An 18,457-nucleotide genomic window follows, 5' to 3' on the forward strand; every position below is an offset into this window, starting at 1 on the left:
AGAAAGTTTTGTCTTCCTTAGGAGAATGATGGGCATAGGATGAGATGGCATCTATTCCTCATCGTGTTGTACTTGATGTACATTTATACTTTGTCACTTTTTTCTTATTCTCTCCTCACTCGATGCACATTCTCCTTTTAGTGGGAGGTTGTTGGGGGTAAAGGCAGCTACGGTGTCGGAGGGGTTTTTGTCCAAAGGTCGAATCTACCGGGGATCAGAGGTAAAATGAAGTAAAGATAAGAGATGGAAGAGAAGAAAGAGAATAGACAAGAGGTAAACACGACAAAGACAAAGCACAATGAACTGAATCAATATGTATTGAAAGAACCTGGAATCCTTGCACTACTCAAAAGCAATCTCCAGGCATTAGATCTCTTGGAGCTCCTTCGTAGAACAAAATGTGCATCAAAATTACAGCTCCTTCTCTGCTGTTCAGAACCCAAATCTGATGGGTCCGTTGGCTCCGAAAGGGGGGGTAAAACTTCAGGATACCTGCTCACGAATCTCCCAGATCACTCCTTCTTCTTCTTTTAGTTCAAAGAGCTGTTTTCAGTCTCGTTACAACGATCACTACGAGCGCGATTTCGTCAATCTATCTTTTTTTAATGAAAATCCCATAACTGACTGAAAAAGCAACTTGCTTTTTGCATGCCATCCTAATCTAGAAGCTTTTTTAACTTTTTCAAAATTTTACAATAAATAATATAAAAAATAGGCTACAATTATCCAAAAATCTAGTATTTTTGGATAATCCATGCAACTCACACTAATACTAATGGCTCGGATCACATTGACTCTCTTGATTAATAAGAAGTCAGATGATGATGCATTCCATGCTTTTTTACACTGTGTCCACATAGCATCAAGACATCCACCCCCTCTGAACTTGCACATCCTCCGGTATGTGCCACCAATGCACCACCCAGATCAAACACCCATAGCTTCAACTTGTTGCTCATCATGCATATAAGAAAGCATCCCCCTGGATCATAGATCAAAATACTCGGCATTTGTACAACTCTTGAGCCATACTTTGTATCCCCTTTAGGGTAATAAGTCATTGGGTGCATATCATACATTAGAGGTTGTTGAATCTCCATATACATGCTATCAATACACCCATCAACAAATACATAACAACATGCTTGCTCTTTCAAAGTCCATCGCATGGGAAGTTGCTTCTGATAAACTTTTTGCTCCTCATCCGACATAAATTGAGTCTCACTTCCTTTCAACACATCCTTACCATAATTGAAAATAGTGAAACAATCCATATCTTGAAGCATCTTTGATTTGTCTATCAAGGCCTTTGTTAAAGCATCTGAAAATAGTTTCCAACTACGAAGTATCATATCTAACATCCTCTAATACAGGCATATCCTCAAGCTCATGAACAGTCTCATAAGTAATAACTTTATCTTGCAAATCATGTGCATCCAACAAGTCATCAATCTCCCTTTGACTTCATGCATCAAGTAAAACATGATCTTCGTAAATCTCTTTAGATACATTAGGAAAATCTATAGATGCAATGGCTGAATCTTCCAATACAGGATCTTTCAAGGTACCCATAACTATCTCAATATTAGACTGTAGCTTATATCCCTGTTGTTTGTCCTCTTGCTTGCTATCATGTTTCTGCTCCTACAAAACTTCTTTCATAACATTCTCGAGAGATGATTGATTTGTAGCTTTAGACAAACCCATACTTCTTCTTGTCACTTCCTTAGATATCCCTGCATTATCTTCATCTCTTATCTGTTTCTCTTCAACAACTGCATCCATATTTTGCCATTTTTCCAAATATGCATCTATCAATGATTCCCAACCAGTTATGTCACGAATATCTTGCCCTGCATGAGACATTTCACTATCAGTAGCATTTCTCTTTTCAGCTACATGTAAAGCATGTGTCCATATTTCATCATTTGGTCCAACCGTCACTTGGTCATGCATTCTATCCAGCTGTAGAACAAAAGTAGAAGTATGTACCACCGCATAAGCATTTTGGACAGCCAAGTCCTCCAACAACTTCTGCATACCTCCCTTTTCAAAATTCAAAGCAAGAGGCAATCCCGTTTCTTGTGCATGGATCTTGCCATCTTTCCAAAATATGAGCTATCATGCCAAGGCCTCCTAATAGGCATCACAATCATTTCTCTCATGCTGCAAATTGTCACACCACATACATCTTTTTCCTGGCTTAGGGGCTACTTCCCGTCCCCTTTCCTCTTGTTCTTTTTCATCCAATTTTGCAACCTTCAATTGAAGATCCTGCATGCTTTGGACCAATTCATCTAAAACATCTTCCCTAACAGAGGGAACAATAGTAGCCACAGCCATAGGGTTTGCCACAGAAGTAGGTGGCTTACTGGATACATCAATTGTCTTGCCCCGTGACAGTGGGCAAGCTAGAGATATGCAATCTTTCTCTTCTTCTATGCTTCTTCACAAGTGCAGTAACAGCTTCCTTGACATGTCTCCACTCTGTTTTCAATCTTGTCTCTGTAGTCTGATCCTCTAGCAAATCATCAAGCTTCTCTTGAAGCTCAGGATCAGCTGCCTGTAGAAATAATTCAATTTTCTGGCTTGTAAGAGCTTGCTGTTCTGTAATATCCAACTGCTCAAATTGACTTTCAAATTCTCTTAACAAATCTGTAGCCATAAGACCCTTTATTGGGTTGTAAAACCCACTCTTGAAAAGTCTTGCGCGTAATCAAACTGGTGTCCTCAATGTAAAATTCTTCTATGAGTGTCTTCTTGAAGGCTACCCAGTCAGCATCCTGCAAGTATAATTCAGTAATCCGTGCTTTCAATTCATGAATAGTAACACGTACAAAATACTGGCTCCATGCAGATTGAGCCACCCCAAAGAATTCCATCTTCTAAGCATAGGTATGTACATATGTAGATACATTCTTGCCATGAATAGCTTCACCTCACACTCAACTGCTTGCAAAGCATTCATCACAACACTTTTTGTTTGAGCAGAAGCCTGCATCACCTATTGTTGTTGTTGTACCTACATAAGCATATTCATATTTTGCACCAACTGTTGCAAAACATCACTAGAGATTGTATTCAAATATTCTCCCATCTTGTATTTCCTTCTTCTAACTACCTTTCACGTCGGGTTCACCATTGTCGGAGGGGTTTTTGTCAAAAGGTCGAATCCACTGAGGATCAGAGGTAGAAGGAAGTAGAGATAGGAGATTGAAGAGAAGAAAGAGAATAGACAAGAGGTAAACACGACAAAGACAAAGCATAATGAACTGAATCAATATGTATTGAAAGAACCTGGCATCCTTGCACTACTCAAAAGCAATCTCTAGGCATTAGATCTCCTAGAGCTTCTTCATAGAACAAAATGTGCATCAAAATTACAGCTCCTTTTCCACTGCTCGGAACCCAAATCTGATGGCTCCGTTGGCTTCGAAAGGGGGGTAAAATCTTAGGACACCTGCTCACAGATCCCCCAAATCACTCCTTCTTCTTCTTTCAGTTCAAAGTGCCGTTTTCAGCCTGTTTACAGTGATCGCGACGCGCACGATTTCGTCAATCTATCTTTTTTTAATGAAAATCCCATAACTGAGTGAAAAAACAACTTGCTTTTTGCATGTCATTCTAATCTAGAAGCTTTTCTATCTTTTTTGAATTTTTACAATAAATAATATAAAAATAGGCTAAAATTATCCAAAAATCTAGTATTTTTGGATAATCCATGCAACTCACACTAATACTAATGACTCAAATCACATTGACTCTCTTGATTAATAAGAAGTTAGATGATGATGCATTCCATGCTTTTTCACACTATGTCCGCATAGCATCACGACAACGCATATGCTACTCTATATTTACTATACACACCATGACCGTATACCTCTATACTCCAAGTGGTGGGCAACCATCACTATCAATGTATTCTTTATTCTTTCAATGACTATTGAATAAGGAAAGCCGATCAGACATTGTGACTCTTGCTTCCACTCAAGCTTCACCCCTTCATGATCCTAACTTCTTCTGTATCTTGCTATAGATATGGTTCTAGCACCTTGTTGTCTTGATTGAAGGACCTGAAATATGGTTTAATTCTCTAGACATGGGTTGTCGTTGTGGTATCCTAATGCAAATGTGTTGCTTAGTATGTATATTTATTGAGCTTCTTTGTGATCTGATATGGGCCCAACCACTCATGGATAAATGACTATGATAAGCATCGTTTTCTAATGGGGAAGTAAATGCTTATGAGATCACCCTTTTTGTATTCCTCATGAACATGGTGTTGGTCGTATTGTTTCTTTTGTGTCATTTGTGCCTAATGTAAGTTCTTTTGGATTGCAACTCATAAGAGGGGCTATCACTCAGAGAGGATTGCATGGACATTGTTGATAGGTTGAGTGGAATGATGAGTTTACAACCAAATATTACCCAAAATGGCTGACTTAAGTGAAGGCATGAATTGTAGTTTTATAAGCATGTGTTACAAATGGGAGAATTTCATCCCATGTTTGATGTATCAAATCTATGTAACCTACAATCATTTGCTTTATGGTTTTATTTAACATTTCTGTGAGGCTATTGGTTTGTGGATGATATGGAGATGCGAATACTTGTTGGATGCCCATGCTTCTTGCAAGTATTGACATTATGTCACTCCTAAACAATTGCCCCTTGTTTAACAAGATTACCCTCAAGCAAGAGTGTTGTAAAATGACCTTTTGTAGCATGAATTTAGTGATAGAGGATGCTATACAATCAAGTGTTGCTTGGTGTTTAACACCATCTAGTTAGGTAGTTAGTTAACACCACAATATATTCATTGCCATGCAGTGATTCAAGAAAAGGGCCTATGATATCCCAACCCACTATTTCAAATGGGCTTATTGCTTTATCAATTGTAACTTGCCTTGATTTTGTGGTGGATTTTTGCATGCGTGACATGTTATGCACTCTCTAGCATATTGAGCTATTATCTTCCTCATTTTTGGCTAGTAGTACCTTTTCCTTATGGTGTCAAGTAGTTTGTGGAATCCTAAATGGTCAAACATTTTATGTGTGTGGTAGTAATCCACGTAAGTATAAATGAGGTTGTTTGGCACATTAAATATTGCTTGTTGACCTGGCTCTATGTGGTACATTAGATTTTCTTTAATTTGATATTTTTGTATATATGGATGTTGTGTGTTGTTTCTTATGCGATGTGTGGTTTCTATTATCTTGGGATCCTATTGTTGTAGTGTTGAAAGTGTGCTTTTATCCATTGGAATGTTACATACCAAGGTGATCTGCATCTCTAGATTTCTAGATAGGTTGTCAATATTACATTTGTCTAGCCTTCATGTATTTGATGATGAATTGATACTCCTGTAGTGCTAGGATCTAGCATAGGAGTCTACTTGCTGCATGAGCTTTTTGCATCATGAGTATGAGGGGTTAATGATATGTATCAATAATGAATTTCTTGCCATGGAGGTATGGGTGGAATTTGCTAATGGCCCAAACAATGGCTAAAAGTTCTTTTTCTATTGTGCTATAGTTTTCTTCATCTTTGGTCAATGATCTGCTTATGTATGATATTGGGTGCCATTTACCATCATCATTTTGTTGTAATAAGACTATACCTAGGCACTCATTTGATGCATCAATCTCTAATTTGAATGGTTTGTCAAAGTGTGGATATTGGAGTTGTGTTGTTGACTGTAGTTCTATTTTTACTTGTTGGAAACTTTTCTCACAGTTTGTTGTCCATTCAATTCATGCTTTTTCTTCTTTTTAAGTAGATTTATGAGTAATGTTGTCTTAGATGCCAAATTTGGTATGAATCTTGTAGAAAAGATTGCTAATCCAAGGAAACTTTGCAACTTTTTTGTTGTTGTAGGTCATGGAAATTGTTGAACAACATTTATTTTTGCAAGATCTATGCATATACCCGCTCTGCTAAAAGTATAAAGCCTAGGAATTTCAAAGATGTTGCTCCCCATTTACATTTTTGTGGTTGCAGCTATAAGTTATATTTGCAAATCCTTTCCAGAACTTCTCTAATTATCTATTTATGTTGTTTCCATGTCTTAGTACATATGAGGATATCATCTAGATATAAGGCTAGAACCTTTCTATTTATGAGATCTTTAAAGAATTTATTTCCCATGCACTAGAATGTGCTTCCCATATCACTGAGTACGAAGGACATTCTTTTAAACTTATATAAGCCTGTTGTTGTCTAGAAGGCTATCTTATGTGCATCTTTTCTCACTAATGGTATTTTCCAGTACCCAAAGGTGAGATCCAATCATGTGAAATATTTGGATTTCCCTAATGTGTCTAGCAAATCATCCAACCTTGGAAGTGGATACACATCATGTTGTGTTCCTTTATTAAATGGCCTAAAATCAAAACAAAAATAGTGTATACCATCGTCCTCTTTCACTAAGTGTGGTTTTGATGTCCAGTCACTTGAGAATGGCTTGATGATTCCTTTTTCTAGCATCTCTTTTACTACTTCACTGATGTATTGATTTTCTTCTAGTGATCTTCTACATGTGGCCATTTTGATTGGTTGCATTGTCGCAGTTCTAATTTCATGATAGATTGGTAAGTTTACTACATTAGCAACTTTTATTGGTTGGAATAGATCTTCGTATTGTTGAATTATGATGTTGTGTCTTGTTTTCTTTTATATTGGTTGACCTCTTTCTTATGTGCTAGAGCTTTAAGGGCTATGGATTTTGTGTGTGGCATTTTTATTGTTCTTGTCTTGAAATCTAATATGCCTTGTGCCTTTACAATAGCCAATCTAGGCCTAGTATGACCTTGAAGACTTAGGTTGGAAGTATATAGAGTATATAGAATGTATGTGTGTCTAATGTATGATTAATGTTGAGTTGTAATTGTGTGATTATCTTTGTGCAATACAAATCTTTGTTATTCTCGAAGACTACAGTGATGGGATGTCGTACAATGTATGGAGACAAGAAGCAAAATACACAGACTCTCAATTCGCTAGAAGTGAACCGCTTTCTATTGAATTTCCACCTCTTTATATATATGTTTACATCATTACAAGAAAGCCTCTCTTCTAAGGTTATTATCTTTCTTGATCTTTTCCTGCCATGTCCTTCTACCAAGTTGGCAACCAAGTGTGGCCACGTGGACTATCCACAACAATATGTCTTTAAGCATAGCTAAGATGACTCTTTTCAACAATGCATTAGATGAACAATACTCACAAGTTTTTGGAGCTAATCAGATTTGGTTAGAAACTTGTCATATAACTTGAAACATTGTGTTGATGAAGAGCACATTGTAAAACATAAAATAGAAAACTTGAAATTTGCTTGATCAAAGTTTGAGGTCTAGTGGTTTCTACATTTCACTTTTCCTTTACACATTTTGCTTAAGAATTAACTTATAACTTTGAGCATAGTAGTAATAATAAAGAACACATAAACATGCTATACAAGCAACATACTCAAGGCTAAGTCTCTTCCTTGTTTTATAATTATAGGGAGAAGATGCCCTTCCCCTGTATTTTGAGAATATATGCACTTTTCTTTACTTTTTTTAAACTTCCTTTTATTGTTAATGATGTCAAAAAGGAGAAAAGATAGATCTTAACTTTGTGAAAGATTGTTTATATGTTGATGCATTTAAGAAAGGATAGTCTGATCTTTCCCATAGAATATACAGAATGGTGCTCACCGGTGGTAATAAGAAAGAAAAAAGAACAATCAATCCACTTGTGTGTCAAATTTAAGGAATTGAACAAGGAGACAGTGAAGGACTATTATCCTGCACTCTTTATCAATCATATTTTAGATTAGTTGGCAGGGCGAGAGATATACTCTTTCATGGACTATTTCGCGGATTATAATCAGATGGCCATAGGTGAATATGATAAGTTAACAATGATGTTTATTACAATTTTTGGTACTTTTGCATACTATATGATGGCTTTTGGCCTATGTAACACTACAAGATACATGCCACAAATCGATGCTCAAAGAAACACAAATGTTCATTAAAAAAAATTTCCCATCGTCGCTAAAAGTATCGGTATAGGCATCTCTATAAATTTGTCACAAATAGCAATACAAATAGTGATGCAGATAATGATGCATGTAGTAATTAGCAATACAAATAGCAATGGTTATTATTATTGAGGAAAAAAAAGGTGGCAAGACAGCAAGTTGCCCTGCCACCCATAGCACCATGTGTTGTATGATATTCTACAAAGCAATTACATATTAAATACGCAATCATAATCAAGATGGGCACAAAAACTACTTAAAACTACAAGATTGATAACTCATAAAATAAGTACAAGACTAGTGATGACAACTATTGAAATTAAATGGAACCATGGAGAGGAGAGCCAAAACAAACATGAAAATCTATTTGTAAATATCGCAAAGTGCAATTTTATACAAAGAATGATAAGTACATATAAGGAATGCTACATGGAAGAGGCCTGCACAAATCACATGACTAAAAAGAAGATGATATGAGCTCCACGAATCCAAGTGTGTGCTACATATTCTCACCATCCAAAAGCTCATCCCGATGTAAAGGAGTGTCGAACAGACTTTGCAAAATGAATAACTTGATATTAGTCCACTATACATAATGTAGCATTAAAAAAACTAGTGACTACAGACAAGAAAGAGGATTGACTTACTAAGCTATCATGCGTACAATCTGTGTCTTTCTTCATATCGAGTCTCCAAACCTGAGGGATCTCGATTTGTGATGGAGTGCTTCAAAGAAAATAGAATAGCATTGTTAAAAACAAGATTGTAAGTGCAAGTGAAATTCCAAATAAGAAAGCAAGAAGAACCAAAAGAAAACTTACAAAGTCCTCCAAATAAGTCACATGGCCGCCACTCCCCAGATGATGCACGACCCCTACCTCCAATTGTGCCCTCGTTGCCTCCCACTACTATTGCCACCATTGTCTTAGAGAATTTGTGGCCTCCTCCCCTAAGTCTCTACCAATCCTCTGCATCTAGCAACTCAGGCTTTGAGGTGCCACTCTTGATTGCCTTGCGTGCCTCTAATCGTCTATGTGACATGTATGCACATATACACTCCATCATCCACCTAGTGGAAAACCTCTCTACCGCCATAGGTACCAAAAACTCCTCATGTAAAGATACCACTCTATAGTCCTTGCTCCCCTCAGGTATATTCTTCCAATGGTCCAGAATGTTGTGCCTAAATACTTGTTGGCACAACTCTTTCATGCAAGACAACACCATTCTCCCCTCATTATTCAAGATTACAACACCCATCTTGTCATCTACGAGGTATATGTAGCCGATTGGGGTATGTCTAAGATGTGTCCTCTCCCACCTGCCACACTCCTGGGCATAACCACGAGACCCCTATCCATTTGGTGTACTTGTAGGGGTAGTATCTCTTGGAGTAGCATCCATAGGGGTGCCACTTGTGGACGGTTGCAGAGTCACGGGAGTAGATGTCCCTACAGGTGTGACAAATCTTGGAGGTGACAAGTATTCACTAGATTGACAAGACGGAGATATTGCATTGATGCCTCCATAATATCCACTTGAGCCACCCTCTATGGAACTTGTACGAGAGCAAGGAGTAGTAACCCTCTTTGAAATAGACCATGGGCTCACAACATTCACACTTTGCAGCACCCCCCAAAACCACTCCCTCCATCCGAGGCCAGTTTAGTGTTGAGATATCGAGCTCTACTCGTGATATGCCAGGGTGACCGTTGTGCATTTATGTCACCGACTTGTTAGCTGTAGATGCGGTTGGTACACTGCCCATGAATAATAGCTAGATGACAGCTATCCTTATCTACTCTAGTTCGTGGCTCAGTTAGTATGCCACCTTAGTTAGTTGAGTTTGGTTTGAGACCCATATATAGGGTTCTTCTATTTCTATGTACTTGAGTCTTTTTGGCTTACACAACTAAGAAGAGGAAAACTGTTTTCAGCCTCCACCTGTGTGTGTATTCCCCCATTGTGCAAGCAAGAAAGCTACAAGTGAGACTCCTTCATTCTCTCCCACAATCTTGACATGGTATCAGAGCTTGGTTCGTGGTAAGGAGCTCAAGGAAGCAAACCAACTTCGCGGCGTTCTGGTAAGAAGACTAGTGTTGCTTTCATTTTTTGAGTTTGGGAGCAAGTCTCTGCAGGTAGCACAGCCGGAAAGTGCAAGAGTGCATTGTCTCAGATTGAGACGCCCTTCGCTGTGGAACAAGAGGGCAGTATATGCTGCGGGCGTAGGCTTTAGCCCTCAGCTGCGCTATTTTTTTGATTTGAGGCCATTTCGGGGCCTGTTTTGGAGGCAGAAGTTTTCCACACGCGCTCAGAAAAAGGCCCTGTTTTTTGCTGTGCGACCACTGTTCTACAGGTCAGTGAAAAGTTACCATAGAAATTGCATCGTATGTCTGTGTGCAGAGACATTAATCATCCTTGTTGCCAGTTGATGCAAAATCGTCACTAGGAAGTGACTATGTGGTCAAATACCACTTTCGTCAGTTTTGCAGATTTGCCCTTGTGAGGCTAAAGCTGTGTTTTTTGCAGTGACAGAATTTTTTGCAGTGTTCTGTAATGGCGTCTGATTCTCTTTCACAGATTGTCACTGAAAAGCTTGACAAGAACAACTTCCAAGCATGGAAGTTTAGAGTGACGAATTTCCTTATGAGAAAAGGATATTGGAAATTTGTTGCAAGAAATGAAGAAGAACCAGTTCTTCCTGATGTTCCCAATCAACAGCAAATGCAGGCATTTAAAGGATGGCATGAGAGAGCCAGAAAAGTTATGTGTACTGGCTGTCTATCAGTATTTCAGACTCTATGATTGTGCATATTCAGGATGCAAGTACGCCAAAGGAGGCATGGGATACTTTGTCAAAAATGTATAGCACAAATACGCAAGCCAGGAAAATGCAGCTCAAGCAAGAGTTGCACAATGTGCAAAGAGAAAGTATGAGCATCAATGACTACCACATGAAGGTGAAGAAGATTGCAGATGCACTTGCTTTCATTGGGTTGCCAATGGAAGATGATGATTTAGTTTCTGTGACCTTGAATGGTCTAGGAAAGGATTATGCACAGTTCCGAACATCCATTTCCATCCGTGAAAGATTTCCTGATTTTGAGGAGTTGATTGCTCTTCTAATTTCTAAGGAGCAAAGAAATGGTGGTGCATCTTCTTCAAAAGGAACTTCAAAAGAAGTTGTATTCTACTCAAATGCTGGAAGAGGTAGAGGCAGAGATAGAGGAGGCCGATCTGGAGGCCGTGGTAGAAATCAGAATATGCAGCAAACTCAAGAAAACCAATCCTATGGAGGAGGACGTGGTAACTCTAGAGGCAGGGGGAGCCAAAGAGGTCGTGGTGGATGGCAAAGAGGCCAAAATGTAAACAGCAATTTTGAATGCTACTACTGTGGTAAAATGGGTCATATGGCTAAAGACTGCTATAAAAAGCAGAATGACATCATGAATAGAAAATTGCAATAAGGGAATTATGCATCTTCTAGTAGACAGGGTGATGACAGAAATGAGCATTTGTTTATGGTGCAGCACATGACCAATTCTGTGACAAGTGTAGAAGAAAGCAACGATGTGTGGTATGTTGACTCAGGTGCATCAAACCACATGACAGGTCATACAGAATGGATGCAGGATGCAACGAAAATGGAAAAACTAGGATTTGTGGAGACTGGTGATGATACTGCACATCCTATTGTGCAGATTGGAAAAATTCCTTTGTCTATGTAGGATGGGAAAAAGAAATACCTGTCGGATGTATTTCATGTCCCGAATATCACCAAGAACCTGGTTTTTGTTGGTCAAATGGTTGAGCAGGGCTTGCAGGTCAGATTTAATTCTCATGGATGCTTTGTTGAGGATATGAAAAATAAAGGTCGCTTGATAGCAAAAGGAAAGAAGAAGGGTAGAATGTTTACGTTAGATGCAGACATGCCTGAATTGAGTGCAGCAATGTTTGCACATGGGACCGGTGTAGTTGCAGATATTGATATCTGGCATAAACGCATTGATCATGTTAATGTACAGCGACTTAAATCAATGCAAGCCCAAAATATTGTTGTAGGATTGCCTAAATTCAAGGTTGCAGAAATGCATAAGGTATGTGAAGCCTGTCAGTTTGGAAAACAGGCAAGGAAACCATTTCCTAGACATGTTCAAGAGAGTAAGAAGCCATTGGAATTAATCCACTCTGATATGTGGACTACTAAAGCTGCATCTCTTGGAGGCTGTCATTATTTTGTCACTTTTATTGATGACTATAGCAAAAAAGTTTGGGTGTATTTTATGAAAAAGAAAAGTGAAGTTTTTGGGCATTTCAAAACTCTTAAAGCTATGGTTGAAAAAGAAACAGGCCTGCAAATAAAATGCCTAAGGTCAGATGGAGGGGGAGAGTACCTCTCAAATGAGTTTGCAAGGTTCCTGCAGGAGCATGGCATAAAGCAGCAATATTCATGCAGTCATACCCCACAACAAAATGGAATTACAGAAAGGAAAAATAGGCATATTGGAGAGGTATCTCGTGCCATGCTCAACGAAAAAGACTTGCCAGATTTTTACTGGGCTGAAGCAGTTGCTATAGCAGTCTACATAATAAACAGGACTCCCACTGCAGCAATACATGGGATGACTCCAGAGGAGCGGTATACTGGTAGGAAACTAGATATTTCTCATTTGAAGATTTTTGGTTGCATTGCCTATGTTCATGTGCCAGATGAGTTGAGATCCAAGCTGGATCCAAAAGCTGAGAAGTGTATCTTTATTGGTTACTCTCTGCAGAGCAGAAAGAGTATAGATGCTATAACCCTTCTACTCGTAAGTTTACAATGAGCAGAGATGTTGTTTTTGATTAGATGAGTAGCTGGTATAAACCAGTAAATGTGATTGATGATGTAGATGCACAAAATGGTAATGCTGCACAGAATTCACAGCAGCAGTCTCAAAATATTAGTGGACCTGGAGTGTCCTCTAGCAGTGGTTCACATTCTTCGCCATGAACAAGCAGATTGAGATCAGGAGAATCTTCTCAAAACAATGCAGATAGTGGTATGTAAGTTTCACGAAAAGGAAAAGAGAAGGTAGATCAGCCCATGTTTGCTGTGAATGCAGGTCACTCTTATGTGGATGGTGAATCCAGTGGCTCAGAACAGAGCATTGATGATGAGTTGGGTATTCTTTTTATTGTTACACCTGGAGTAAAGAAGATCAGGGATGTTTTGAAAGCACTGGGAGTGAACCTACTTTGTGCAGGTCTACCAGAGCTAGGTATCCTATGGATAGGTTGAAATATGATGGATTTACAGCCATTCACTATGCCTATATGGTCAAAGTGATATAGGAACCAGAACCCACTTCTTTTGAGCAAGCCATGGGAAAAGAAAAATGGGAGAAAGCCATGGATGAAGAAATGGATGCCTTGGAAGCAAATGCTACATGGGAATTGGTACCTTTGCCTAAAGATAAGAATGCAATTGGTTGTAAGTGGGTTTATAAGGTGAAGCACAATGCAGATGGTTCTGTGAATAGATACAAGGCAAGATTAGTAGTCAAGGGGTATGCACAAACATATGGCATTGATTATGAAGAAACATTCAGTCCGGTTGCAAAGATGGCAACCATAAGAGTAGTCATTGCTATGGCTGCATCAAAGGGATGGTCTTTACATCAGATGGATGTAAAGAATGCCTTCTTGCATGGTGATTTGCAAGAAGAGGTCTATATGGAGCAGCCACCAGGTTATGTGCATGCTATTTATCCTGAGTTTGTTTGCAGGTTGAAGAAAGCCTTGTATCCTAGAGCATGGTCTGACAAGATAGGACAGTATCTTGTCACTATTGGCTTTCAGATTTCCAAGGCAGATTTATCACTTTATGTGAGAAAAACAGAGAAAGGTATTAGGGCTACTTGTCATTTATGTTGATGATTTGATTATGACAAGTGATAGTGATGAAGATATCCTTCATGTGAAAATGCTATTGAAGCAGAAGTTTGAGATGAAGGATTTGGGAGAGCTGCATTATTTCTTGGGCATTGAGGTGATTAGATCACCAAGTGGGATACAGCTCTTGCAGAGGCAGTATGGATTGGACATGCTGTCCAAACATGACAGGCTGTAAGCCTATTTCAGTTCCTTTGGAGCAGAATGTGAAGCTGAGCGCAGATGCAGGTGAGCTTCTGGAAGACCCTACTATGTACAGACGCATAGTAGGAAGTTTGATTTATATGACTATTACCAGGCCAGATTTGAGCTATGTTGTTGGATTGGTAAGTCAGTTTATGCAGGCTCCAAGGAATCCGCATTTGGATGCAGCTAGACGCATACTCAGGTATGTGAAGTCCACATTGCAATATGGACTATGGATACACTGATGCTGATTGGGCTGGTAGTATTTCTGATAGACGATCTACCAGTGGATATGTGTTCTCTTTTGGGAGTGCTGCAGTCACTTGGAGCAGCAAGAAACAGCCTACAGTTGCCTTGTCGAGCACAGAGGCTGAGTACAGGGGTGCAGCAATGGCTGCATGTGAGGTAGCTTGGTTGCATAAGCTACTTTATGATATGCATAAGCCTACATATGGGCCAGTTGTCATTTATTGTGACAACATGAGCAGTATACACTTGGCAAATAACCCAGTCTATCATGCTAGAACAAAGCACATTGAGGTGCATTATCACTATGTGCGGGAGAGGGTTTTACTAGGTCTTATTGATCTAGTTTATGTCAGCACAGAGGATCAGGTAGCTGACATATTCACAAAGGCATTGGGCGCAGAGAAGCTGCGCAAGTTCAGAGACCTGCTTGGTGTGCAGGGATTGGGATTGAGATCGAGGGGGAGTGTTGAGATATCGAGCTCCACTCGTGATATGCCAGGGTGACCGTTGTGCATTTATGTCACCGACTTATTAGCTGTAGATGCGGTTGGTACACTGCCCATGAATAATAGCTAGATGACAGCTATCCTTATCTACTCTAGTTCGTGGCTCAGTTAGTATGCCACCTTAGTTAGTTGAGTTTGGTTTGAGACCCATATATAGGGGTCTTCTATTTCTATGTACTTGAGTTCTTTTTGGCTTACACAACTAAGAAGAGGAAAACTGTTTTCAACCTCCACTTGTGTGTGTATTCCCCCATTGTGCAAGCAAGAAAGCTACAAGTGAGACTCCTTCCTTCTCTCCCACAATCTTGACAGTTTAGAGCATTGACCTTGTCTACTGGAAATCGAAACATTAGAGCTTGTCGAAGTAGACCTCCTAGAGAATGGATTGATGATGTCTGTGATAGGTCCACCATGTCTCTAAATCGGGCCATTTGATCCAAAGACACACATGTGAATATCTCTTGCAACTCCTCAATTGGTCATCTCTCAACTCATCTTTCCCTCTAGGTATCGTCAAAGGTAACCCACATAGTTAGAAAACGATGTTAGGATAATCAATGTAAGGATTTAGGTAAAGCATGAAAATATATTCCATTCTCTCTAAGTCTCATTGTTTCCGTATTTCTCTCTCCCTCTCTTTTGCTCTCTATTTGTTCTTTTCTCTATCTTTCTTTTTCTCCCTCTTTCCATCCCTTTTTCTCCCCCTTCTCCCTTTCTCTCTCTTGTTCTCTCTTCCTGTCTCCTTTCCTCTCTTTCTCTTTCTCTTTCAATGCATCTCATTCCAAAGGAAAAAAAAAAGAAGAAAACACAAAAATAAAGCAAGAAGAGGCAATGTACCTACCTCAAAGGCTCGAGGATGAATTCTTTTCCACCTTCTCTTTGCAACGTCCCTTCTTTCTCCCTTGTGCACTTCTCCCTCTTCTTCATGTATACGGCAGTGGTGGCAGTAGCGATAAGGAGCTCTCCTTATCTTTCTTTCTCTCCCTCTCCCTCTCAAGGCGATGATCCCTCTCGCTCTCTCTCGAAAATGTTTACAACAAATGCCATGCTTGGGTTTTCGGCGTTTTTTTTCTAAAACTGGTATCACTATTTGCATTGCAGTTAGTGTCATTAAGCATCGTTATTTGCATCGCAAAATAGCATTGCTAATTTAATTTAGTAACACTATTTGCAATGCAAATAGCAATGCTACTATTTTGCATTGCAAATTGCCATTGCTATGGCCCATTCCCTTGTAGTATAATGCTCCTAGGTCTTGGCAAAGAACAATTGACAAGACATTTGCTGATATATCCTCTAAAGAGCTAAAGGTTTTTATAGATGATTTGGGGAAAGCTACCATGACAAGTCACAAATATTTGATTGTTCTATGCGTATGCTTTGAGTGATGTCATGAGTATTATATAGCATTGAATCCTCAAAAGTGTGTATTCGGGGTGCCTTATGGTTTGTTGTTGAGTCATGTTGTGAGTGCGGTTGTTGGTATTGCCACCGACCTTCAAATGGTGGTTGCTATTGTGGCTTTAAGCCCATCGACTTGTCCTAGGGAAGTTCATAGTTTTGTTTCATCCAATTGGGCACTATCATTGATTCATTAATGCATTAGTTGAAAAGATGGTTGTTATTGTGGCCTTAAGCCCACCTGCCTTGTCCTAGAGAAGTTCATAGTTTTGTTTTATTCGTGGGGTACTATCATTGATTCATTAATGCATTGGTTGAACGTTTATCATCGTTGACAAATCTTTTATCTCACACCTATGTTTTTGAATAAACAGAAGCATACAAAGTGGCATTTAAAGATGTTAAAATGGAATTAAAGCACTGGTTTTAAAAGCTCCAAAAAAAAGTGACGTTTTCCATATATTCACAGAAGTGACAAGGTGTAGTATTAGTTGTTGCCTATCCTAAATTTGGGAGGCATAGCTTTGTCATCTTATTGTATTCGTAAGCATTTTATATCAAGAAAATAAGAAAAAGTATAAAAAAGAATGGTTTTGGGACAAATAAAATAGAGAAAAATTAATTATTGTGTCTGAAAAAGTATTAAAATTTAGGATTGTACTTATGCAAGTATAATGGAGGTGAGGCACAAGGATTGGCCTCAATTCACTCTCATTTATATGTTTTAGTGAGTGTTTATCGCTTTTTATATTAAAGAATACATGAAATATCTTTTTAACCTACCCATCGAATGCAAAATCTTAAACAATAGTAGTGGGAAGGGGGTTGTGGAAGTTTAGTATCATTTGAATTTTGATTTTATGCATAATCTAGCATATAGAATTCGTTTTATTTAAATCTTAAAAAGGGCAATAGCACATGTTATTCTGGGTTTGCCTTAGCAATGAAGCAACACACTAGAGCAAAATCATGTGTCGTTGCCCTCGTGGGCAAACCACCAAGACCCACAAACTGCTTATTGCTTCAAGCATTTCGAGCCGAGAGCCATGGCTATGTCTCACATAGCTATGCGTACTCTTTCACACACTAACGTAGTGAGCTTATCTTTGAATATCTGATCGAGTACCTCCTTTCATGAATCCACTGATGGCTCCATGATTCAAGATGCGACCTCAAGCAAGCTCCATCTTCAAGCTCCGAGCTTTGACCTCCATAGCCATGTGCGCAAGAAGGGAGAAGAGAATAAGATGAAGATGAAGAGAGGAGAAGAAGAGCTTCTCCATGGTCCCTCACTCCCTCACATACACACTCTCCCTCTTTCACACCCCCTCTCTCCCTCTCTCATGCACAAGAAGGAAGCAAGAGTAAGAAGCAAGAAGAGAGTATTACACACAAGAATGGGCTTTTTTATTCATTTCTTGACTTATATACATGTCCTTATCCCCTCCTTAGGTGGCCATCTCCCTTTTTGATCCATCCCTTGTCTCTTCCTCTATTCTCCTTTCTTCTCCTTCCTATTAGTGTATGCAATAAAGCAATTTTCATGCTACCTTAGTTAGACAATTAGCCTATTTCAAGCTGGAGTATAAAAGGCAAGAGGGTGCTAATGTAAATTATCTTTGTTAATCATTTATCACATCTCCACTTCTTGGAGCTTGAAGGTATTTTCTTCCCCACCATTGTAAGGGGTGAGTTCCTTGTAGCAGGTGTCATCAAATGATTCTCAAGCTTCCATGGCTTCAACATCTCTTGTAATTCTTGGTTGTAAGACATCTTGAATTAAGAAATGGCAAGCTATGGTTTCTAGCATTTCTTGTTGTCTAGCATTTCATGTTAGTCTTTGTGTAAATTTCCATTGAAGTGGAAACCTTCTTTACATTGGTATCAGAGCATGGACTTTGATCCATGGGAAGATTCATTTTCATGGAGAATTTAGTCATAGGGATAGGTAGTAGGTAATTGGAGTACAAAATTTGGTCATAGGGTTTGTTATAATTCAAACCGTGACTAGTCAGATTTTTGCAATAAGTTAGGATTAATTTTGGAGGTTTCTTGAAGGATATCTTGAGGAAAATGGAGGTTCTTGGCCAAAATAGCAACTCATGGTCAAATGGAGGTCCATTTTGAAGATTCTTGACCCCAATTGGAGTC

Source organism: Lygodium microphyllum, chromosome 24 (genome assembly GCF_053477565.2).
Source record: "Lygodium microphyllum isolate KBCC chromosome 24, Lygodium_microphyllum_v1.1.10, whole genome shotgun sequence".
In the NCBI taxonomy this organism is placed as follows: Eukaryota; Viridiplantae; Streptophyta; class Polypodiopsida; order Schizaeales; family Lygodiaceae; genus Lygodium; species Lygodium microphyllum.